This window comes from Haliotis cracherodii, unplaced genomic scaffold, assembly GCF_022045235.1.
Source record: "Haliotis cracherodii isolate W230 unplaced genomic scaffold, xgHalCrac1.p SCAF_12, whole genome shotgun sequence".
Lineage (NCBI taxonomy): Eukaryota > Metazoa > Mollusca > Gastropoda > Lepetellida > Haliotidae > Haliotis > Haliotis cracherodii.
Window position 1 is genome coordinate 30,307,210 of NW_027266267.1, and position 25,069 is coordinate 30,332,278.

Genomic DNA, 25,069 nt, shown 5'->3' on the forward strand with positions numbered 1-25,069 from the left:
CCTTTGACCTAGGACAAGGAAGAGGCCTCTGGGCATAGCTTCGGCTAAGCCTAAGCCTCAGGAGGCACTAACTCCGGCCACAACCCTTCCTGCACCCCGCCCGGTGCAGAAGGCCAGGCCGCCAAAAAGTCCCCTCCAGTCCTCCATATTGAGACTCAAGAGACCCACGCCGGAACCGCCCCAACTGAACACCTGCCAGACCCAGACCACTCCGGTCGAGGACCCCCCACGGGAAAAGGGCTTCCTAGAAACTGCTCTAGAGAAGGCGGACTCAGTAATCAAGTATTACGAAGCCCACACCGAATATCGCGGCAGCTGCATCTCCACTCCCCACGAGACGTCCACGCCAAAGAAGGGGCACCGCTCGTCTTGGTCCAGGAATTAGATGATGAAGAATTCGAGCATGATATTTATACCTACTCTGACCTCACTCATGCACTTTTTCCAAGATTGCGACTTCAAGACCAACAGGCACTTCGTCGCCAACACCGCCGCCATGCTCACCAAGTGTCTTTACAAGTCCCCTCTCCCCACGGAAGAGAACTTGACCGTAAGACTCCTTGCAGGCCATCGCAAGTAAACCTTAAGCCTCATGCTCGCCAGCCGACGCCGTGCCTTCACACGCTTGACCCCCTCCCCTCCAACCCATGCCCAAACTTTTCCATATCACTTCATATTCTTTTTTCCCCCACTCCCACCCAGCCAAACCCCAACCCCCTTAGCTGTATTAGGTTAGGTCAGTAAAGTTTTATATTTTTGGGGGTTGCACTTCTTTATTTATTTATTACGCTTTTTTCCCCCAATAGTATAAGTGCAACCCCGTGTGCGAGATACGCTTTTAGTCGGAAAGCGCACGTTAAATCCTCGAGTTACCTACCAATATTAATGACGTTGATTTAAAACACCAGTCCCGCTAGAATGAAAGACTTAAATCAGCGATAGTTGATAAGTTGCGTTTACAGCGAAAAGTGTAGATTTAGTTTTCCGGAAATCCCGGAAATCTTCCCACTTTGAATCCGGCCCGGATACCTTCCAGAAAACTTCCCCAAAAATTGTCAACATATTGGGGTTGCATTTTGTTCAATTCCATTGTTCAACAGACAGTTTTTAATCACTTGTTATCAAATATTTGTCTTTCAGTAGTATTGATAGCCTAAATATTGCATCAAGGTTTCCCGGTTTTAACAATTGAATATAACGATATACAGTGTAGTATTTATTGACTTAACAAGGAAATACATGTGATCAAATATGTGTATGGTATATTTGTATAAAGGGCATATTTAATCTTTTTTTCTAAGCAAAAGTAATTGTATTTTTTTCGTTTTGAAAACAACGTCTAGGTTTTGTCCAACTGAACCAGTATGTATACGTCACGTACCTTCAGACTTGAACACGCATCTTAAATGCTGATCGAACGCCTGCTGTATGATCAAAGGTCTCGTCTATGCATTGTCATAAGAATAACGTACCTTTCTTTCATCCTTGACTTCGTACGCAATGTATCAAGTTCTGCGCGCTCGCGCGAGGAACATTTGAAGGGAAAATTGTGAAGCATCTTTTTGCTTTACTTGTTTGAAAAATACACTAAAATATTGGTGTCACAGGAACTTTTGTTATTGAGAATATGTAGTATTGTACGGAATTTCACTCATCTAGTTGCGTGATGTGATCATGTATTCCGTGTCGCTTCTCCATGTCCTTTTTATTGTCAGCGGCTGGGAAATCCCCGTGACGTCATTGGGAAACACCCCGCTCTTTCAATCTCTAACACAAAAGAGTTCTCCGTCAGAGCAGCTTGGTTCCCTGTGTATGCTGCGCTGGCGCTACACTGACCCAGGCAATGACTGCACAATGGTCGCCTCCACTAGACGGACAAACATGGCCGACACGCCATGTATTTAGAAAAACTCTAGAACGGGTGGTTAAAAAGATGTCTTATCATTTTCATGAATGCTCTTGCAATGTATATGTCACGGTAATAACGTCCATTCTTACTTTTGTTGAAGGAAAACATTATTTAAGCTGTTTCGAGACTCGAAATTGGTCGTCACATCGGTGAAATGTGTAGTGATCGTAGGTTTCCGGAGGTCTTCGGAAAGGTTCGAGTTGGTCGTCCCGTGGCTGACCACGGGAGACCCCGAGATGCAGTGTGTTGTCAGCCATCGTTGTAAGTAAACCAGGTCGAGTACCCAGCTCAATGCAGTATTGAATAACATACTGACTTGACGAACTGACAGCCCTTGTACGTGAGTAGAAAACAAGGTTTGTGAAACCGAGATATCGTTTTCACAACAGTGGCGCTGTGAACACATCGAATTTTCTCGGGAAAAGATTGTTTTCGAATTCGTCGACTGCTCGACTTTGCCGCCACGCCGTCGCCATCTTGCTTGTCTTGGCTACAGGGACAAGAGGGATATTTGGCTAAAGTTGAATGAAACTTTAGCATTTTGCGACGAGTGGAAACATTCTTCGCACGGTTAGTTACGTGCGACTTTGTAGTAGTGATTTCTTTTCACGGCCGGTTCCGTTTCGGCTGGTAAATTTATAGTTCACCGCACGTGGAAATCTGCGTGCGTTGATCAAGTACGGGCGTTTTCATGGCTGTGCACAATAATTAATAATTAGGGAACAGTAGCGTATTGGAAATTCTTGTTCTTATATCAGTTATGACCCTTTCACATGCGTAGTTGTGTGTGACAATCGGTGACTGCTCGTAACGGATGTTTGTTGACATTGCCTCGCGAGTGTCACCTATTTTCGTCACGGACGTATAAGTTCGTGAGTTGGTAGGTCATAACAAATAGCGTAGGTGTTTAGTGTAAGGGGAAGTAGGAATAGTATTTGAATTTTCATTAGGATTCAGGATAAATAGATGTCTAGATTTATTGTTCATTGCTCTGTGTGATTTTCCAAAGTATTCTACACACTGTTGGAAGATGGAGGATAAGGGGGTGAGAGTCAATTATGCCACTTGGTCTCAACTATGTGAAATCCAGGGGATTGATATAGGACTGGCCCAGAGGATCATAGACCTGAGAAGTGTGGTGGGCAATCTCATCCTGGATGATGTCTGCAGTTTAGAGGGATTTGATGACAGTGACGAGGTGGTGAGCCAATTAGACTTTGCCATAAACCCTGGCATGGCAACAGGCGATTGAACCATACCGAGAGGATGGAGGATCAGCATGTGCAACAGCCGGAGACAAATCCATACGACTGGATGCAGGAGGGTGGAGAGGACCAGGCCCGAGGGGGAATGGCACAGACCCAGACACATCCAAGGGGGTGGGAAGTTATGGAGAGCCTGTTGGACCATCAGAAAAACATGGCAGAGGCTCAGGAAAGGAGACTATCAGAGATGCTGGCAGCCCAGGCTGAAACTAGCTTGCGGATGAGTCGGGAACAGATGAACGAGATAGCTAAGCTCCAGGCTGAAACTAGCTTGCGGATGAGTCGGGAACAGATGAACAAGATAGCTAAGCTCCAGGCTGAAACTGGCTCGCAGATAGTCAAGGCTTTGGCTAATTTGGCTCCCACACTACAAGGTCTGGGCAAGAGTAACTCGGGCCTGCTGCAAGACAGGCCGGCGCTTATGAGTCCTTTGCGGGAAATAGTTTCCAGTATCCAAACGGGATCACCTGGAACTGAGGTTGGATGACAGCCCACAAAGACAGTACCACCCTTCTTCAAGAGTGGAGGGGAGCGAGCATAGTGGGGAGACGGTTTCTCCCGGGAAAGCACCGCCAGTAAAAAAAGAGGGAACAGGACTACAGATAGCTGCCACCTGCGCTCTCGACTTACAGCGCTGTTGGGGGTGGACAGGGGGCGCGAGTCAGGGACTCACAACATAAGCAGTTGTTGCAGAGTGTGGATTATCTGACCACGGAGCAGAATCGGAAGCATGCTCGAGGATCACCACAGAGAGGTACTCCCCAGTTTCAATCGGACAGTTCTGGCGAGTATGCGAACTCAAGCCTGTACCAGCACAAAGGGACCCCAAACAAGGGAGCCAATTGGGGCCACAGCTCACCCTTTAACTCCCGGAAGAGCATGGATGCACATGGGGTGAATCCATCCACTGGGGATTACCCTTTGCCCAAGCAAGTGAACAGCTACCAGTCAGCAATTGACCATCAAGTCGCACAGGATCCCAAGGTGGTCAAGCAGGAACTATCTGATAGTGACCAGACCACGCTGGACAGAGGACTTAACAGAAGAGGCCCCGATAGAAGAGATTTGGATGGTCGAGGCGACCAGGACCGGGCCCCCATGGATAGATATCATGCCGAGGAGAGAGACATGGATGAGCGAGAGGACCCACGAGAGCCTAGCTGCAAGGGTGACGCAGTTAGACGGGATAGGGGCGTGAATAGAGGTCCGGTTCGCCGAGGCCCAGAACGACGGGAAGGAACAAGAGACCAGCCCCAACGCCATAGTACCCCCAACCTAACATATGACGGAAGATCTGGTTGGTCAGGTTTCTACCTCAAATTCCAAACATTGGCCCGCAGAGAGGGTTGGTGGGAACAGGAGAAAAAGGATCAACTCACGTTAGTGATGCGAGACGGGGCAAGTGACTACATAACTATGTGCCTGGACCGGGACCCGGACTTGTCCTTTGAGGATATGATGTTTAAACTACAAAAACGGTTTGAACACAGTGAACTTGCGGAGACGGCACAGATACGATTCCCTACCATGAGGCAAGAGGGGGAAGAGACATTAGAAGACTGGGCACAGCGATTATTGGCCACGGCTGTGGTAGCTTTCAGGGATTGTCCAGACCAGTTCATCGATCGACAGGTGATAATGCATCTCTGCCAAGGATGTGAAAACAAGGAGGCTGGACAATTCATCTCTAACATGAAACCAGGGACCCTGGAGGTCACCATTGCAAGCTTGCGCCAATACCAGCATAACACACAGGCAGTGTATGCAACGGCCCGTTGGGAGATACGACAGGTCGCTACAGACACATCACCACCACCAGAAACACGGGTGAAGGTGGTTCAAGCCTCGAGTCCCAAGTCAGCGGGTAGTTCTGGTGATTCTGGCACAGAGATAACATGGAGACTGGAAGTTGTGGAACAGAAAGTCAGTAGCCTCACCCTGTTTGCAGAGGAAACCAGGACCTTTATGAAAGAAACCAGGACCTCTATAAAAGAGATCAGAACTTCTATAAAATAGATCAGAACTTCTATGGAGGAAATCAAGACCATGGTCACAAAGCTGGAGGAGATTGTATACAGTAGAGGACGCCCAAGGTCTCCGAGCCCGAGCCGACGCACTAAGGGATGCTTTAACTGTGGAGTTATGGGGCATTTCAAGGCAGATTGTCCCCGCAAGAGCCCCAGCAAGGAGAGAAAGGTGTCCTTTGTAGAGCCGTCTGGGGGCGTGACTTTAAACATGTAGGGGGAGGGCGGATAGGCCAGAATTCCTCCCCCACATCTCACACAGGTCAACCAGACACAAAGGGACCACCTCCATGGCCACCAGACATAACAATAGAGCCGACGCTGCTGGTTCATGACTTACCGGATGGGGAATTTAAGCCGGTGAGAACAAGCAGCTTATCTACAATGCCTCATGGGACATTCAACAGGGACAGACCACTTCCATTGCCACCAGACATAGCAATAGAGACTGTGTCACCGGTTCATGACACACCGAGGGGAACCAACAGAGTCTCCACACTGCCTCATAGGACATTCGACAGGGACACTTCCCTGGCCGCCGCCAACAGCAAACGAGCCGGTACAATTGAAGCCAGGAGAATCACCGAGGCGATGGCAGAGACGATAAGGGAGTACTTTGGTCCGGATTGCCAGTAGATGGAATAGGATGATCGGGGACAAGTATGGGGGAGACGATCATTCCATATTGAGGGAGCGCATGCCATCAGATCAACCCCTGCAATGATTGTTGGGGATAGCAGTCCTTATTGCAGCCATAGCCGGAATTGGGTACCATGAGCTGTTGCAGCAGGGCGTGGACAACGCCAGCCGGAGAACAGCTCCGAAACCCTTGACCGTCATAGCTATGGCGGTCCCAGTAATTCAGCTCCCGGGTGCAACTGACGTGCAGTTGGTTGCTCTCCCAAACGTGGAAACCCCTGAAGACCCATTTGAAAATGGTGTATTCCCGGCAGTGGATCTGTCGGGATATGTTTAAGGTGTGAGGAAGCCCCTTCATGGTAGGGGGGTGGGGGCTTAGTAAACAGGGAGGGATGTAGTGATCGTAGGTTTCAGGAGGTCTTCGGAAAGGTTCGAGTTGGTCATCCCGTGGCTGACCACGGGAGACCCCGAGATTCAGTGTGTTGTCAGCCATCGTTGTAAGTAAACCAGGTCGAGTACCCAGCTCAATGCAGTATTGAATTATATACTGACTTGACGAACTGACAGCCCTTGTACGTGAGTAGAAAACAAGGTTTGTGAAACCGAGATATCGTTTTCACAACAAATGTAAACATTGACTCACACCCCATTTCCAACAGTGATATGTGCGTTAATATTTCGTGTCATCTCACTGTTGTCACGAAATCGTATACATAATACATGGAATTAAACGACCACGTCAATGAAATACCGTTGTCATCTTTATTTAAGCAAATTTGATGGAGCAAATGTCAACGATTGTGCCCCGTTTCCCCCTTTGTGAAATGGTGGTTTAGCGGAATTATTCAATGCTGTAAGTCTATGTTAAAGTATGGGAGTTACGTTTCACTTAGCGCTAAAATCTCTTTGTGTAACGGGGCCCAATATCCGTAATAATGTTGTTTAATGATAGGGTCTGTCATTGGTTCTGATATTTGGCCTCTGAATTTTATTCACACGAAAAGCCATTTATTTCGCATTTGTTTTCTTATTACACATTGAAATTAATCATAAATATATCTAATAATTTTGGAAACATATATTGGATTAATTTCAATCTAGTGTTTCTGAATATATCTTTGTGTGTGCTCGGGTCTGAATGGGATAATAATAAAGAATATGATCATAATTAATTTGGTACAGTGGTATACACATCCAAGAGTATTCTATATGATGCAATATAGACACTCGGGAATCCTGTACAGAACAGCATAAAGAAGTGTGCATAGCATTATTATTGAAAAATAGTTATGATTATAATCATCATGTTAGATGAAATATCTGTGTACGAATAAACTACAAATAAACTACTCAATAAAAGAAGTTAAGTGACATTATTGTTCAAGCAAAGGAAAAAAACCCAGTATGATCATGATATAAATACATAACATTAAAAGTGCACAGAACTTGTAATATTTTAGGATGAAAGCTGGAGACATGTACTTTCCACTATTTATTTGTGAACTGTTTTACTAGGGGTAATGATTACCGGTACCAGTGGAACCTGTCTTGGCTATGAGGACCATAGTTTTTGGGGCTTGAAGCAAGTATCAAAGCATATAGTGACATCATTCAGAGCATGATTATCAACTTGATCTGACAGAAGTAATTATTAATTAATCACATACATGTAATATGATGTCATCATTTATTCAGCCAGTGGATAAAATGATGCATTGCTTCACACACTTATGCTTTAACAGTACTGCTTCCATACCTGGATCAACACACCATCAGTGATTTGGCTTTGAATTCAGGAGAATTTATCAGGGTTCCCCATAGACTCCAATATCTGAGAGTCACCTTGACTCAGCCTATGAATTTTTGGGAGTCAAAAATATTTTTTGAGAGTCAAATGTTTTATTGTATGATTAATGAAATGTTCACTGTTAATGTTCCACTTAAAGTTAAGTATCTTTTAAATATAATATGTCTTTAGTTTAAGTTAACAAGTGCTAATTAATGTTCTAAGCTGATTGTACTACAGAGAAATAAAGGATATATAAATGAAAAACAAAGTTTGTTGGTTTTATTTTTTCACAATCTTTAATTACTTCACAGCTCATGAAACAATTTACAGTGACACTAATACAGGATGAATGAATAACATCAGTCTCAACTGTGAGACATAATTTTTAATCATGGATGGATATTAAAATACAATTCATGTCAGATTATAATTTAATACCACTAACTCATTTACATGTTTTATCTAGTTATCTTGTATTATCTATCAACAGTGAAGTTGAACTGAAGAATTGTGAACACTCGTAATATTTTCTGGTTGAATACAGTTTATTAGCAACAACAGACATGCCCAAAGCTTTACATTTCGTATATATACTATATTTATTCGTGTATAATACGCACCCCTGATTATGGGCAATTAAATCCTGAAAAAAATATCTCTCTTGTATAATACGCACAGACTTTTCTTCAGTCTCATTTCAGGCTGTCATGATCCGTCATCGGAAATAGCATAACAAATCCAAATTAAATTACGCATGTTAATCCTGTTGTTACACTATCTGGTAATAAAAATGTGTTCTCTGTATGTCTGACCTTACGTTTGTCATCTATTTTATTAATTTTATTTAAAATTTCGTTCAATAATGTTTACCTAAATTTCGGCCAAAACATGTGTCCCTCCGATACTTACAACTTCCGTTTACCCCATTCCATAGGTTCCGCTTAACCACATACTGTGACCGCGCCAAATCACATTATTCACCGCAACAATGATAATATTTTGGTCTGTTTCATTTTTTACGAGTCTACACATCTAGATAAACATATGTCATGGGTAACAGTGGTGTTATGCGAAGTTATGTTACTTCTAAAAACGGAGATTAATTTAAAACTAGACGTAAATTTAAGATGTTTGCATATTTTCCTTTAGAAAATGTTTATAAATTAAGTTCAGGTGAGTAGTTGTAATATTTTCATTCCAAAGCTGGTAAACAACAACATAGATATTTTGAAATTGCGTCAGTCATGACGCAGTCATTTATTTCTGGACATATTTTTCCTTAATTGAGAGTCATATACGCAAGAATTCTGCGTCAGGGGAAACCCTGACTTATACTGAACTTATTGACCAATTTTGCATTGTAAATTATATAGTAACAAGTTCCAAAACAGATTATGTTAATTTTTGTTTTTGCTTTTCTTCAGGACATCATGTTCATCAGCTTAGCATGTTTTTAGATTGTTCAATTTGTAGTAAAAAGAAAACAAGATGGAATTTTCTCAGATCTCTGATTGTTGAAAACCCTTTGGAATTAATGTAGATTGGTCAGTAGATACATGTTAAATTACAAGTATTTTTAATTTGCTTGAAAGTTATGGTTATTTGTTACTTGCATGTGTGTTCCTTAGAAAGCATTATTTGAATTTTGTTAATAAATAATATGTATCATCATAACTTGGTGACAACCCCCACGCCAAATAGACAGATGGGAACATTATTAAATTTTAACAACTGCTTAACTTTTTACCAAATATGTCTTTGATAAACTACAGCCCTTGAAAGTGTGTGTTTCGCACAGTTTCCTATGGTTTTCTTGACAAAATAAGTTGTCTCTTTCAGGACAAACAGTTTGGGTGTCATGGCATTGGTATCTAGTAAATTTCGTGGCATAGTGACTTTCCATAAAATCCTGCCAATGGTGTAATTTATAATAAAGTTTTCTATAACCTCATGCTTAAGTGTCTTCAGTTGATTAATTGCCACACCATGACTACTGTTACATTTATATTTTTTCATCCTGTGAAAAAGAGAAATACACATGGATGTGTAGGCCACTGTGCCAAATTACTAAAAAATAATGAACATATTCTATATAATTATGCCATTCACACACAACATTTTTAGAAGCACACACATAGTTAAAAAACACGACTGGAATTAATCAATTATTTTTCCAAAATTATTTGATTTATTTATGATTAATTTCATTGTGTAATGAGAAAACTAAATGCCAAATTAATGGCTTTTCATGTGAATAAAATTCAGAGGCCAAATGTCGGAACCAATGACAGACCCTATCATTAAACAACATTATTACGGATCAAAAGTGTTTGTTTTTTCTAGTTATTATACTGGGCGCCAGCTCCGCTAAACCCACCACTTTACAATGGGAGAAAACGGGGCATAATCGGCGACATTTGCTTCATAAAATTTGCTAAAATAAAGATGCCAGCGGTATTTCATTGACGTGGTCGTTTTTTCCCCGTGGGTACCCGGATAACATAGCAGAAAGCAGACAAGTTCGCGACCTGTGCTGCGGCATTCGTAAGCGCATTTATCACTTTTATTGATAGTATTAAGGGTGTGTGGTCACTTTGTTCAACAAAATAAGTACAGTTTAGTCTTGAAAATGAGGTATCTTTGTGGGTATCATCGGTAATGGTGACGAAGTGTTGAAAAGTCACTTGCTTGGCTTTGTGCGATTTTGTTCACTATTTTGACTTGCAGCACAAAGTAACACAGGTGGAATACAGCTGGGCCCCGATCCACAAAGCCTTCGTAGTAATGCTTTAAGATAATACCCATACTTTAAAGTAAATCAGAGATATGGTCTTTTTAGAATATTTCAAGTTTTCCACATAATAATGCAACTAGTCTATCTTACCTGCATTCTGAACAAAGGGTAATTTTTGTGTTTATATACATTCTTAGGTGCTTACATAAATCAGGTGGCTGCCTGCCGTTCACCCCCCAAAAGTGCCATCAAGTTGTGTATGCAACCTGTCAGCTGCATAACTTCTGCATCTGCATGATTGCCAGCTCCTCCTACACAAGAAGACTTGATCCAAGAAGATGGGATAGCTTACCTGGGACCTACCAATGGCGGCCTCAAAGTCCGACAAGCTGTCGTCAATAACTGTTTCTCTAAATGATTGTATGATTAAGATAAACGACTTTTTATAACGGATGATAAATGACAACAGAAGCTACATTATCAGTATACATTTTTATATTTGGGAAAATTAATCAAAGTTTAAAGGAACTGAATAACTGGAGATACATTCAGTTGGCCAGAGTGGCCAGCTTCCAGAGAAATGATGTAGGCCAATTTCTGTTCTTCCACATGCAATCTCTTTTTTTCGACCTCAAGAAGCTCTTTCAGCCCATTCAGTTTCTCCCTCTCGATGAAATTTTCATTTTACATAAGTCTCACAGCAACAGTTACCGTATTCGACGTAATAAGCGCCCTGCTCTAATAAACGGCGATATTTGCTAATATATTGGCTAGTGAACAATCCCAATTAGCACCCCTTCCGACTGATTAATGTACACAATACGCGTATAATACGCACTCGTTATATGCACACCTAATTATGGGCAATTTATTTTGGGGAAAATATATCTGTCGTACTTAAACATTTCAGGCTGTCAGCATAAACCAGGAAATTTATCTTTCAACTCAACTTTTTTTTCACCAAAATAATATTCTAATTTTGAGAGCGCCCTGGGCGCTTATTACGTCGAATGCGGTATGTTTCGTCCATCTGTATACAATCTTTATCAAAACAAAAATCAGGGTTTCTTGAGTAAATTACATTTTTTCTCTTTTTATCATTTCAAATTTGATGTATCGCTGTACATACCACTGAGAGTCTTTGTGGCCTTAACATGTGAAACTGCATCAACTGTATTAAAGAAACAAATTATTTAACTGAGACATGTGAATGTTGTATTTAAAACATATCCACAGGGAGGTATGAATGATACCTGGAATCAATATTTCTTTCAATGCATGTTACAATGTTAATGTTCTCTGTAATAAGGAATTAAGTACTCCCCACTAAGTTTTACCATGAACCGGAAGGAAAATAGGAGAATATAGTACCCTGTTTAAATGGGCTGTTCAGCCTGTGGCAATTTTTTTGGAGTGACTTGTGATAGCTTAAATGAAAGATAAGACATTGTAGTTTGCTGTCATTTTTTGTTAGCCCCAATCTGTGAAGGTATTGATTCCAGCTTCCCATGATTTGACCCCAAGTTGAAGGAGGTTGTGTGTGTTTCGGCTCGAAACTTCCGGTGATCATTGTTGACAGTGGTTACTGCGAAAGCAAGATGGTGAATGCTGGCCGAAACTTTGCGTGTTAAGTGACAAGTGGCAGGTTGGTCAGCATGCAACAGGAGAACAGCTTACGACTGATAATAATTATGGTGGGCTGTCATGTCACTGTAGATAGCAAAGAAGGAAATTAATTGTGGTCTGAGGCCTGATATGGTGAGGCTAGTGCAAGTTCGATTCATTATATCTCTATCATTATGCAAGAAATTGACTTGAAACTTGGCACATATATTCACAGTAAGTGTTGAAATCTGTGTATATTTGTTTTCAGGTTGAAATATTTTTTTATTTTTTTTAACGATTTTGTGTACTTTTTTTCGTACATGTATCACTACACATGTCGTGCCTCGTTTGCACTTGTACAATATTAATATGGCCAACATCGACGCCTTTTTTAAGAAATACAGAGAGATATTTGCTCGGCATTCAGCCAAAAGTGACCAACATGGCATGTGTCAAAACGGCCCATGTCACATCTGGTCTAGGGCATGTAAGCCCAGTGGATATGGGGTTTTGAGGTGCTATTGCCCCATATCCAACAAGTGGCGCACCATACATACCCATAGACTTAACTACTTTGTGCATAGGGAAGATTTCGACATAGGTGATTTGGACATCAGCCATTTGTGCCATAATTCCAAATGCACCTATGTCGAACATCTGTCTGCTGAGCCGCATAGTGTAAATGCAGACAGAGTAGCCTGTGTCAACAGGGGTGCATGCAAAGGCCATGCGCCATATGCAGATTGCCTTTTGGCTTTGTAGCTGTGAAAGGAGACAACAAGAAGCAAAGTAAATGATTAAGATTTTATTCATTAACTGATGTTCATCACAGTGACAGCTGATTGTAGCATTGCATATACCAAAAAACATAGCTGTACAGCAACTGTTACCTATTTTAACTCATTGTTTTACACAAAGTCAGTCATAAGCTAGTCATTAGCTACAGTATTACTGCACATGTTCATTTCTTTGAATATGAATGGTCAGCTTGTTTACTAAAACATGGCACAGGGTCAAGTTGACCCTTTTTGTAGTCCCCCCTCTGTTTGTCACTCAGTTTTGACTTTGAATGTTCCCTAATTTTGCTCCCATGCTGCACAAGCTTTCTTTTCACAACACTGGGACTTTTCTGGTATTCCTTGTGATAGGCAGCTTCCTTGTCCATTTGTTCAAGTGACTGCACTGCTCGACTTGATAGTTCAACACCAGAGTTTTGGCACTTGTCGATTGCTGATGTCCCGGGGCCATTGTTGAGCCTATGAATAGTCGATGAATCCCTCCCGATCATATTTCTTGAAAAGTTCACGTTCTTTGGCAAAGAAATACTCATTGATCGGTTCACGGCTTCACATTTCTGTGTGTCTGTGTACAGTTTCATTTGTTCGACAACTTCGACACTCAGCTTCATCTTGAGAATTTCATTCATCAAGTGTTTATCATTGTCATCCATATTGAAATGAGTGATTTTGTTGCAGCCGAGGAACATGGACCGCTGCCACCAGCTGTTTGTTACACCGCCTCGACACATGAGTTCTTTCAGTATCAGGCTGCACCGTGCGTTTGCATCCTGACTTAGCACCTTCTTTGCCTCCAATTTCTGTGTACGAGTAGTGCTGGGGAACATATCTGGGTTGAAATCAGCTCTGTAGCAGTGCCGAAACTGTCCTTGAGCCAAGTGGGTGGGATCAGCTAGCCTCTGCAGCTTCCACATAAGGTCTAAGTCTATTCCATCTGCAGACTTAGAATCCCCATCGGCAGTAGCATACTTAATGAGCACACCCTGTAGCGCAAGCTGATTTCCAATGTCCTCTCCCATATTGAACTCGGAGAACGGAGCGTGCATTTGCATCCTGACTTAGCACCTTCTTTGCCTCCAATTTCTGTGTACGAGTAGTGCTGGGGAACATATCTGGGTTGAAATCAGCTCTGTAGCAGTGCTGAAACTGTCCTTGAGCCAAGTGGGTGGGATCAGCTAGCCTCTGCAGCTTCCACATAAGGTCTAAGTCTATTCCATCTGCAGACTTAGAATCCCCATCGGCAGTAGCATACTTAATGAGCACACCCTGTAGCGCAAGCTGATTTCCAATGTCCTCTCCCATATTGAACTCGGAGAACGGAGCGAAGGCCGACATGTTTGCAGTACAGTAAGATTTTGATGGTTTTGACCACCCCAGAGTGGTGAAAATTTACAATTCTCGTAAGAATTTGCTCACTTCTTAAACTTACAAATTTTAGGCTCAAAATAGACTTTTGAACATCTGTGGACACTGCGTAAATGATATAGCGACTAAATTTTTTTGGTCCGATTTTGATGATTTTGACCACCCCGGCTTTGGTGAAAATTTACAATTCTCAGAAGAATTTGCACACTTCTTAAAATTCCAAATTTTAGTCTCAAAATAGACTTTCGAACATCTGTGGAAACTGCGCAAATGATATGGGGAGTTAAAATTTTACATCCGATTTTGATGATTTTGACCACCCAGAGGTGGTGAAAATTTACAATTCTGGCAAGACTTTGCTCACTTCTTAAAATTCTAAATTTTAGGCTCAAAATAGACTTTTGAACATCTGTGGACACTGCACAAATGATATTGGGACTAAAAACAATTTGTCCGATTTTGATGATTTTGACCACCCTCGGGTGGTGAAAATTTACAATTCTCGTAAGAATTTGCTCACTTCTTAAAATTCCAAATTTTAGGCTCAAAATAGACTTTTGAACATCTGTGGACACTGTGCAAATGATATGGGGACTAAAAATTTTTTGTCTGATTTTGATGGTTTTGACCACCCCGGCTTTGGTGAAAATTTACAATTCTCAGAAGAATTTGCACACTTCTTAAAATTCCAAATTATAGGATCAAAATAGACTTTTGAACATCTGTGGACACTGCGCAAATGATATGGGGACTAAAAACAATTTGTCCGATTTTGATGATTTTGACCACCCTCGGGTGCTGAAAATTTACAATTCTCGTAAGAATTTGCTCACTTCTTAAAATTCCAAATTTTAGGCTCAAAATAGACTTTTGAACATCTGTGGACACTGTGCAAATGATATGGGGACTAAAAATTTTTTGTCTGATTTTGATGGTTTTGACCACCCCGGCTTTGGTGAAAATTTACAATTCTCAGAAGAATTTGCACACTTCTTAAAATTCCAAATTATAGGATCAAAATAGACTTTTGAACATCTGTGGACACTGCGCAAATGATATGGGGACTAAAAACAATTTGTCCGATTTTGATGATTTTGACCACCCTCGGGTGCTGAAAATTTACAATTCTCGTAAGAATTTGCTCACTTCTTAAAATTCCAAATTTTAGGCTCAAAATAGACTTTTGAACATCTGTGGACACTGTGCAAATGATATGGGGACTAAAAAATTTTTGTCCGATTTTGATGGTTTTGACCACCCCGGCTTTGGTGAAAATTTACAATTCTCAGAAGAATTTGCTCACTTCTTAAAATTCCAAATTATAGGATCAAAATAGACTTTTGAACATCTGTGGACACTGCGCAAATGATATGGGGACTAAAAACAATTTGTCCGATTTAGATGGTTTTGACCACCCCGGCTGCGTTGAAAATTTACAATTCTCGGAAGAATTTGCTCACTTCTTAAAATTCTAAATTATAGGCTCAAAATAGACTTTTGAACATTTGTGGACACTGCGCAAATGATATGGGGAGTAAATTTTTTTTGTCAGATTATGATGATTTTGACCACTCCGGCTTCGGTGAAAATTTACAATTCTCAGGAGGAATTTGCACACTTCTTAAACTTACAAATTTTAGGCTCAAAATAGACTTTTGAACATCTGTGGACACTGCGTAAATGATATAGCGACTAAATTTTTTTGGTCCGATTTTGATGATTTTGACCACCCCGGGGTGATGAAAATTTACAATTCGGGCAAGAATTTGCACACTTCTTAAAATTCCAAATTTTAAGCTCAAAATAGACTTTGAACATCTGTAGACATTGTAGGAATGATATTGGGTCTAAAAACAAGTTTGTCCGATTTTGATGATTTTGACCACCCCGGTTTGTGAAAATTTACAATTCTCGTAAGAATTTGCTTACTTCTTAAAATTCCAAATTTTAGTCTCAAAATAGACTTTCGAACATCTGTGGACACTGCGCAAATGATATGGGGAGTTAAAATTTTACATCAGATTTTGATGATTTTGACCACCCAGAGGTGGTGAAAATTTACAATTCTGGCAAGACTTTGCTCACTTCTTAAAATTCTAAATTTTAGGCTCAAAATAGACTTTTGAACATCTGTGGACACTGCACAAATGATATTGGGACTAAAAACAATTTGTCCGATTTTGATGATTTTGACCACCCTCGGGTGGTGAAAATTTACAATTCTTGGAAGAATTTGCTCACTTCTTAAAATTCTAAATTTTAAGCTCAAAATAGACTTTTGAACATCTGTGGACACTGCACAAATGATATTGGGACTAAAAACAATTTGTCCGATTTTGATGATTTTGACCACCCTCGGGTGGTGAAAATTTACAATTCTCGGAAGAATTTGCTCACTTCTTAAAATTCCAAATTTTAGGCTGAAAATAGACTTTTGAACATCTGTGGACACAGTGTAAATGATATGGGGACTAAATTTTTTTGTGTCCGATTTTGATGATTTTGACCATCCCCCCAGCTAACACACGACGTTGTCATAACGTTGTGGAAAGGTTGTGGATTTGTAACCTCGTGATATTACGTTGTCACAACGTTGTTATAACGTTAACGTGCAACGTTATTTCACAACGTTATAACAACGTTGCACATTCACGTTGTGAAAACGTTGTGCATTGGACATCACACAACGTTTTGTAGCTACGTTTTTGAAACGTCGGTGAAACGTTATAGAGTTTGCTTCTCGATAGTCATAAAGGAATAGAACTGCTTTATCAAAATCAGCATGAATTTTTCAGAATACCAAGGCATTAATGCATTACCTTTCTATTTATTCGGCATTTAAATTTTCATCTCTTAATACTAAAATTTTCAGAACGTAATTTTGTATCTCTATGATAACGTTATTCCAGAACGTAACAGCAACGTTGCAAATTAGCGTTGTGATAACATTGTGCTTTGGACATTACAACACTTTTTTGTAAATGATGTTGAGGAAACCACTTGTAGATCTACCATCTCTTAGTTTTATTTTTTTTGAACATATATATTTATAACGAAGTTATCTGTCTACTAAATGTTGTCACAAGCAATATTACAGTTAAAAACAGTTGCGCCCATTTTCTGCGGCGTGAGAGCGACTGCTGAAAAGATTTGTTGTCACCAGCCATCTTAGTTCAAGCTCACTCTAGACATATTAGAAGTCTACAACCAAGAGATTATGCAGCAACGGGAACTGGACAGATGATCTGTGAATTTGGATGAGGTAAGTTAATTTTTCAGAAGCAGCCTCCGTTTGTTGAAATGTTTCTGTACATGCAGATCGTCAAATGATTTAAATGTATCGTATTATTCAGCAGTGGCAGGGTTTAGAATGCAGTTTGCTGGTCACTTTCACTGAGCGTCAGTGTTGATATCAATATTTGATACACAGAACATGATGTATATAGAGGTGAAGGAGGCCCAAGACTTTTTTCCATATTATTATTTTATGCATACCAAGGGTAATTACCAAGGGCAAGCAGTATATGTTTGACCAGAATTCAGTCTGGCGGCGTTTTGTGGCCGTCATATTATGTTCGGGTTTTGATTGTAAACGTGTAGGTCTGTAATAGGCCTAACTTATGCATCGCCTACTGACCACTGACCGTTGTCGCCATTTATCATCCAAAACTGGTTCCCACAGGAGATATCGCTTGGATGAGATTACATCACAATGCTTTGCAGACCATTGTGATCTCACTGGTTACCATGACGTCACAATCAAATGACATCACTAATGGCTCTGCTACTGAAGCTGTTTGCAGTACTTTTTACACGGAAGACACTGCTAATTACTGTCTACAAATTGAAAAAGTTGGAAGAATGATGTTGGATGATAAATAAAATCTCACCCTCGTGTCTTTTGATATCAAATATATCAACACTCATTGATAAAAGTGGCAAAAATCCTCGGCAAGCCTCGGAATTTTTCCACTTTTATCAACTTGTGTTGATATATATGATATCAAAAGACACTCTGGTGAGATTCTCTATTTCTTCCGTGTTATTTCGGAAATCATTACTATTCAAAGTTTACTTGTGCTAATCTTCGGACTTTGATTTTTGTGAAACAATGTGGCTCATTCAGGCCATGGGAAAGGTTTAGTAGATTTCTCTTATAAAGCGAAGAGAGGGAATCAAAACAATGGAAGTATTTTCAGATCGACTCTCTGTAGGCTACTAGTTATAGCCTTAGTCTTAATGCGCTCAATGATGTTATGAATAATTGTTTTTTCGGGAAGAGATAGAAACATACCTGTTGTTTCCGAAAAGGCCTAATTAGCACTGACTGAAGTAGCCTAAATGTGGACCATCAGGTTGTTGGTGCTGTCTATACATTTTATTTTAGCAAGGCTCTTATCATGGTGTATTTTTATTATTTTCAAAAAAAGAATCAATTCATCATTTTCCGATAACTAGATCTATGCCCGACTCCCTTCTAATGAAAACGAGCAAAAGTAAAACGAGTCTCTCGTCGCGCGCTATAACGGGGTGTTTGCGGTATTGTCATATTGGTGATGAAAAGCTAGTCGATAGTCAAAAGTTAAATATCACCATATATTGTCAGTGAGTTGGTCATCGTTACTTCATTATTAAGGTGAGATAGGTGTAGCCAATGTGCACCAATGAAAAATACAATGGAATTGATAGCAACCCTATTCGTTCGGTTTTTGATCTCAATATGTTGCCAAGTACATGTAGGCTACCATACTAGGTCTACAGAATTATATTTAACGATATTGAACTGTATTATGTTAATAAACGTAGTAACAAATAAATTGCTATTTCAACTTCGTCTGGTATTGTATAAGCTATTGCATTTTGTTAATTTTCCCATGTTTCTATCTTTGTAAATATTAGAACATAGATTCTATATAAATATCCTGACATATTAACATGGAAAATATTAAGGTTAGGCCAGACCAATTTAATTGCTAGGATTACGGATTTTTTCGGGTAAAGTGGCTGAATGGAGGAGGGAATGTAAAAAAAAAAAAAGTACTTGAAAGAATTTTTTTTCGCAGGTATAACGGATTTTAGGAAACAAAAAAAAAAAAAAACAAAAAAAAAAAAAAATCCCTCACTTGTGCCACAGAAGCTACAAAAGTATTTCAGTATTACCCACCACGCATGTTGCAAGCAATGCACTATAGTCCCTTTATCTAATGACACTCCTTACTGATCAGGGTTTACAGGTATCTTTTGGCAGTTTTCCACAAGCAGGTAGACTTCAACAACAAGCTTTTAACTTATTAAAGTTTTATTGTATTTTAAAAATATAAAAACAATGTGAAATACACTGAAATTAAAACAGCACTTGACTTCAAAACAAATATACATTTGGCACATACAAGTACTTGAAATACTCTGTCCAGTATCACTTTATCGTGTTAAATGATCAGGTAACACTCATGGTTGATGTGTTTTGCTAACATGTGGAATGCACTTAAATTAAATAGCCCTTGACTTCAAAACAAAAGAAAACATTTGGTACATACAAGTACTTGAAATACTCTGTCCAGTATCACTTTATCGTGTTAAATGATCAGGTAACACTCATGACTGACGTGTTATGCTAACATGTGGAATGTACTAAAATGAAATGGCACTTATTAAATGGCTTCAAAACAAATAACCATTTAGCACCTACAAAAACTGTACCTGAAATGTTACAAAAAGTACTTTTTTCCACTTTCACTCAGTATCTCACAGCATTTTCCTCATGGAATTATGAGGTACACACCTATTAAAAGCAGTCATAAAACAACAAAAGGATAACATACATGAGCAGAGACATTCTGCACAAATTCGGGTCAAGACTTTCCCCACATCACATCAAAATTGGAAGATGTATTTAAAAAATAAAAGGTACCATTTCTGATTTCACACAAAACACAGGAGGTAACATATCTTCCATCATCTGACTAGTACCTGCATGATTTACAGGTCAGTTAATGCAAAATGATTTATGATGTTCTCAGTTTTTTAACATTACGTTTCCCCCTCACTGCAGCTTCTTTTCCTGATTGTTTACAAGATCGACAGATAGGCCTCACAGTGCTGTACATAGCCTGAAGTTCATGGATTACACTGTCATCAGCAAAATCTTCTGACCTGGCAATTCCACAGTGAAAGCAAACACTTGGCAAAGAACATGTATTACTGGCATAGTATGTAGTCTCCATTGTGGACGAACATCTGAGACTCTCTTTCACAACTAGCGTTTCAAAGTATGGAGATGCTGGAGGAAACAGTGGTGACCCACAAGTGTAAGATCGTCCCTCTCTCATGCGGAGCAAGGCTGTTTTGTCTTTGTAGGAAAGTCTGGTGTCTGAATAAACACATCTCGGTTTACGACATTCAACACGTTACTGACTCGAAAACTTTGTTTGCAGTGAGAATTTTCCTGTTTTGCTTGTCTCTTATTGAAAACATGGTGACAGAACTCAAGGAGGGTTTAGCTGAATCAGTAGTGTCTGTACCATAGACAGAATGAAACTCTTCAAACTTATCTCCACTTTCAGGAGATACAACAGGATCTGGAATGAAATTCAATTGTTCAAACTCATCATCAGGCAGTCTTGGAGGATTGATGACACAATACCAACAATCGTCAACTCTGTGAGGATCACATTTCTTGATTTGAAAGATGTACTGCCGACAGCGACAATGGCGATCCATGAAGTCATTTAGTTTATCTGATTTCTCCAGATCTTCGTCAACTTGTTCATATCAAGTTTATCATTTATGTGATCTTTCAAAATTCCGAAGAAATTTTCAACACTCTCATTGCTTGCAGCACTGTTTATTAACACCGCATCCCCCTTGACTTTCAGGTGAGAAAACCTTTCCTCCAGTAACTTCAGAACTGGCAAGACGGCAGCTGTAAGGCCTTCTTTAAAAGCTGGATACCTAGAAGCAATGTCTCTTGCAGTTTTCAGGGTTGACACTCTCTTCATTTTCATTTCCAGTTCCTCTGTCATCCGTTCCCTCTCTAAGGAGACATTTTGTAGTGCAAGGTTCAGAACAGAGTTCACTCTTTCGGCCAGGTTTGCCCAACTGCCCATTGGTGCTGTCCTTGCCGTGATCAACATGTCCAAATCGAGCCATGCAAACATGGCTATCATAGCCAATTGCACAGATCCGAAAGTAGTGCGGTGATCAGGGCCACCATCCGTGTACATTATGAGTATAGCTTTCTCTGAATTTCCATCATCAGTACTGAAATGGGATTTGATGATGTTTGTTGTTTCAGCACCATGACGAATAGCATTGGACGGACTGAACACTTTGTCCTTTACAGTCACAAAGGCTGTTCCATTGAAGAAAGAATCACTGGCATCCTGTGGAATGTCACAGTGCAGAGCAACAGAGGGGATGGCCCCGCACACATTATAATCATGATCTAATGCCGTAAGAGAGCTGGTAGTAGTACTGGAAAGAGAAGCATTATGTGGACGAACACCAGTACCAACAGGTAATCCAGGCTCTCCAATAGGAACAATGGCTTTGTCATCAAGCCAAAAGAAATCGACATGCTCTCTCAATGTCACAGCAAATTTCTTCAAGTAGACCAACTGTGCAGCCACATAGTGACTATCCTCATGTTTTCCACGTATCTGTCTTGTTTGAAGTGAAAACTTTACATTGAAACGACCAGTGTAGTGGAATGCAGTCCTCGTCGTTGGATTGGCTGGCCAGAACTGCAGTCTCACCCATTCATTGGAGGGAATGAGTACTTCTGGATCTACACGACCTCTCACCGTTGACACAAGATCGTCAATTGATATTGCATATGGAAGGTACAGTTGTGATCCATGTCTCCGCGCGTGGACGGCATGGTCCCTTTCATGGAAGTATTTTTCAACTTCATCCCAGAAGGTATCAAACTTTGTACTGTCTGGGTTGCCATTTAGTCTCCGTAAATCCCATGCCACATCAGGATCATTTAACTCGAACACATCTTCAACACGTTGATCAATCGCAGCTTGTGCAGTGTTTTCAGCACCACTACTGTCATTGGTCAAGAATTTGTACATGTTTCTGAGAAGAGCTGGAGACACTCCTGTAGACTGTTGGTATTTAGCATAGAACTCTTTCTTCATCTGTCTAGTTGAATATTCTGGCAATGACTTGTGGACTACCCGCACAGTTTTAACTGTATTTTCATCTGACCTCTCGCTCTTATCACCTGGCAAACGCCATACAAAATGTATATTTCCGAGATAATTGCCCTGAAAGTAACTGTAATGTGCCACTGGTACAGACAAACTTAGATTGTCAATCCATGTTCTTCTCTTGTATCTACAGGTTGGGGGATAGTTGCTGATTTCCACAGGAGTGTATTCATCCTCAGAAGCCAATGTATTGTCATGATCCAAATAATTCTCCCCCACAGGACCAACAGTTGCCTCAATAACTGCAAGAGAAAAATTCACAGAAGGATTTCGCAAAGGTGCACTAGCATTGTGTCGTTCTTTGGACCGCTGGGACTGTTGTCTCAGGAAGTCAATGTACTTTCTCATACACTGGACCAGTTGCTGAATATCTTGATAGAGTGTCTTAAATTTGTAGGTCCATGGCAGCATGAGGAGCTCAGACAGGGCATCAATATGCTCTTGAAGTTTTGCGACTTCCATCTGAAAATACAAGTCATCAGATGTTTAAAAATCATTTTTTGAAGTTTGTATTACAATCTTGTAACACTGCAGTTTCATTAAAAGTAGACAATTGTTCTCTATTAAAAATTTAATAAATGCTAAATTTATTAACCTGTATTTATTCTCATGTCAACATATGACTTTATTCAATAATAGTTCCCTTGACCATTTGGCAAAACACATGCACACACACTGACAGAGTACTAGTTTAAAAGTCTGGGTTTGTCTAAAACAATCCAAGTTTTATACTAGCTTCAACAATCAACATAGTATTATTAAAGGTTTTCAGGTGTCAAATTATTTTTCAAAATTGTCCCTAAGAAATTGACGTTTACAGATTTTGTTATACATACCTTTGGTGGTGGCTTATGTGCTTGTACATGATCGAAGTAGCCTTCGAACTGTTGGAACATGTTATGAATTTTTCCCCCCTCTCCTTCAGTTTACTGTGCTGTGCTGTGCTGTGATGTACCATAATATTCTCTGAAGAGTCTTGCACACAGTTTTTCCTACTGATTCAACATTATTTGTTGTAAAACCAATGCCATGTTTGTAAAACATGTCGAGAATGTCATTGAAAAGTTTTCGATCGCCAGTTAGTTTGTCACCAGAATATTTCGCCGGCAGCTTGTCGAACTTTTGAGAACTCATCATAACATCAAACGCTGATGTTTTCTGCCCATCGGCGCTGTTTATTCTCGATTTTGACACCACTGTCACATAATTTAGTCCAAAGTCTGCTAAAACTTGCATAGGTGTTGTAAGTTCCACAATATTCCCGTAGGAACCAGCCTTGGATTCTGTTGCATGCACCTCTTGTATAGAAAGTCCATCTCCATCGGCGATTGACGATACAGCTTTCGTCGCCAAATCACCAACTGTGTCATCCAGTGGACTTTCCATGATTCGCTTTGATAAGCACACGCTACCCTTCAGAACGCTTACGCTGAAATACTTTGCTGACATTGTCGAAAGACAGCAGATAATAATAGGCATTAAAATACCAAAACTGACACCCCATGTCCACATGGTCCTGGCATATTCAATACACGTTGTGCGCATGCGGGAAACGCTTGTAATTGAGAGTACGCATTCGATTGGCTATGTTCGCGTGGAACGACCAATGGAATCTGCCGACACTTGTGCGTAAGGAATTTTAGTTAAAAACTAGAGTTACTTCCCGTAACATGTATTTCTCTCACAACAAGGCTTATCGATCGATGTCGGATGTCGGGTAGAATATTTTTTAAAAAAATGATAGAATTTCATTTATTTTTTTTTCCCATTTGTCGGCGGATGGCGGATCCGTAATCCTAGCAATTAAATTGGTCTTGCCTTAGTATTAAAAAAAAATAATCACAATTTTAATTAGGATAAATACCCCAAAGCGTAAACACTTCTATTCATAATTCATATTCAACATTAATGCTTCAAATATGGGAACTATTTATTTTATTTGGCAATATATACTTTTCATTTATGTATATATTTTTCAAATAAGGTTTTAGAAACTTGGCCAACATATTCACTTGAATCACTAGTTTGTGATGTACAGCAGAAAGAAAATTTTCTGCTTTTGAATAACTACAGTTGATATATTGACTGATAAAACTATTTGCCAATACTACCACCAGTTACATCATACTCTAAGTAAATGTGATTTATCTATACAGTACTGGTTTATTTAAAAATGTGATACTTTGTGGTTTCTGTTTTTCTTTCAGGTGGAGAAAACAGTATTGTGGGAGCATATTTGTTTAAAGTACATCACTGACAGAAAGGTATGTATGATACAATAATATATACAAACATCTTCAAGAATTAAAATTTAGATGATTCTTATTTAATTATACCCACAATCTAAAACTAGTATAAGGGCGGCGGTATAAATTTACACCAATGATTCAGTGCTAAAAGCTTTTCTGCCTATGTATGATCCAAGAGCATCATGGTATTACTGTCAGCGCCTTCTTTGCACTTTCAGCAGTTTTTAACTGTTTAAAGACTGACATCAGACATCAAAATATTATTTTGGGGAATGCAACCATTATTTTGTTATGTCAGAAATATGTCCCTTGCCTTGTCATTTTATAACATTTGTGTCATTTTTTATTCAGTTACCAAGGCTTAAGGAGAGACTATGGATACTCTTGAAGATCATCCCTGTGACTTTTCATTTGAGGACTGAAAAGGCTCCTCAGCCACTCAGCCCAAGTTCTGACTTGTCATTTAATAAATAAATA

The 25,069-nt window shown here is 39.9% G+C and overlaps 1 pseudogene; it reads right to left on the reverse strand.

Moving 5' to 3' along the window:
• Positions 1-19,475: 19,475 nt before the first annotated feature.
• Positions 19,476-23,888, reverse strand: LOC139458348 (uncharacterized; annotated as a pseudogene).
• Positions 23,889-25,069: the final 1,181 nt, after the last annotated feature.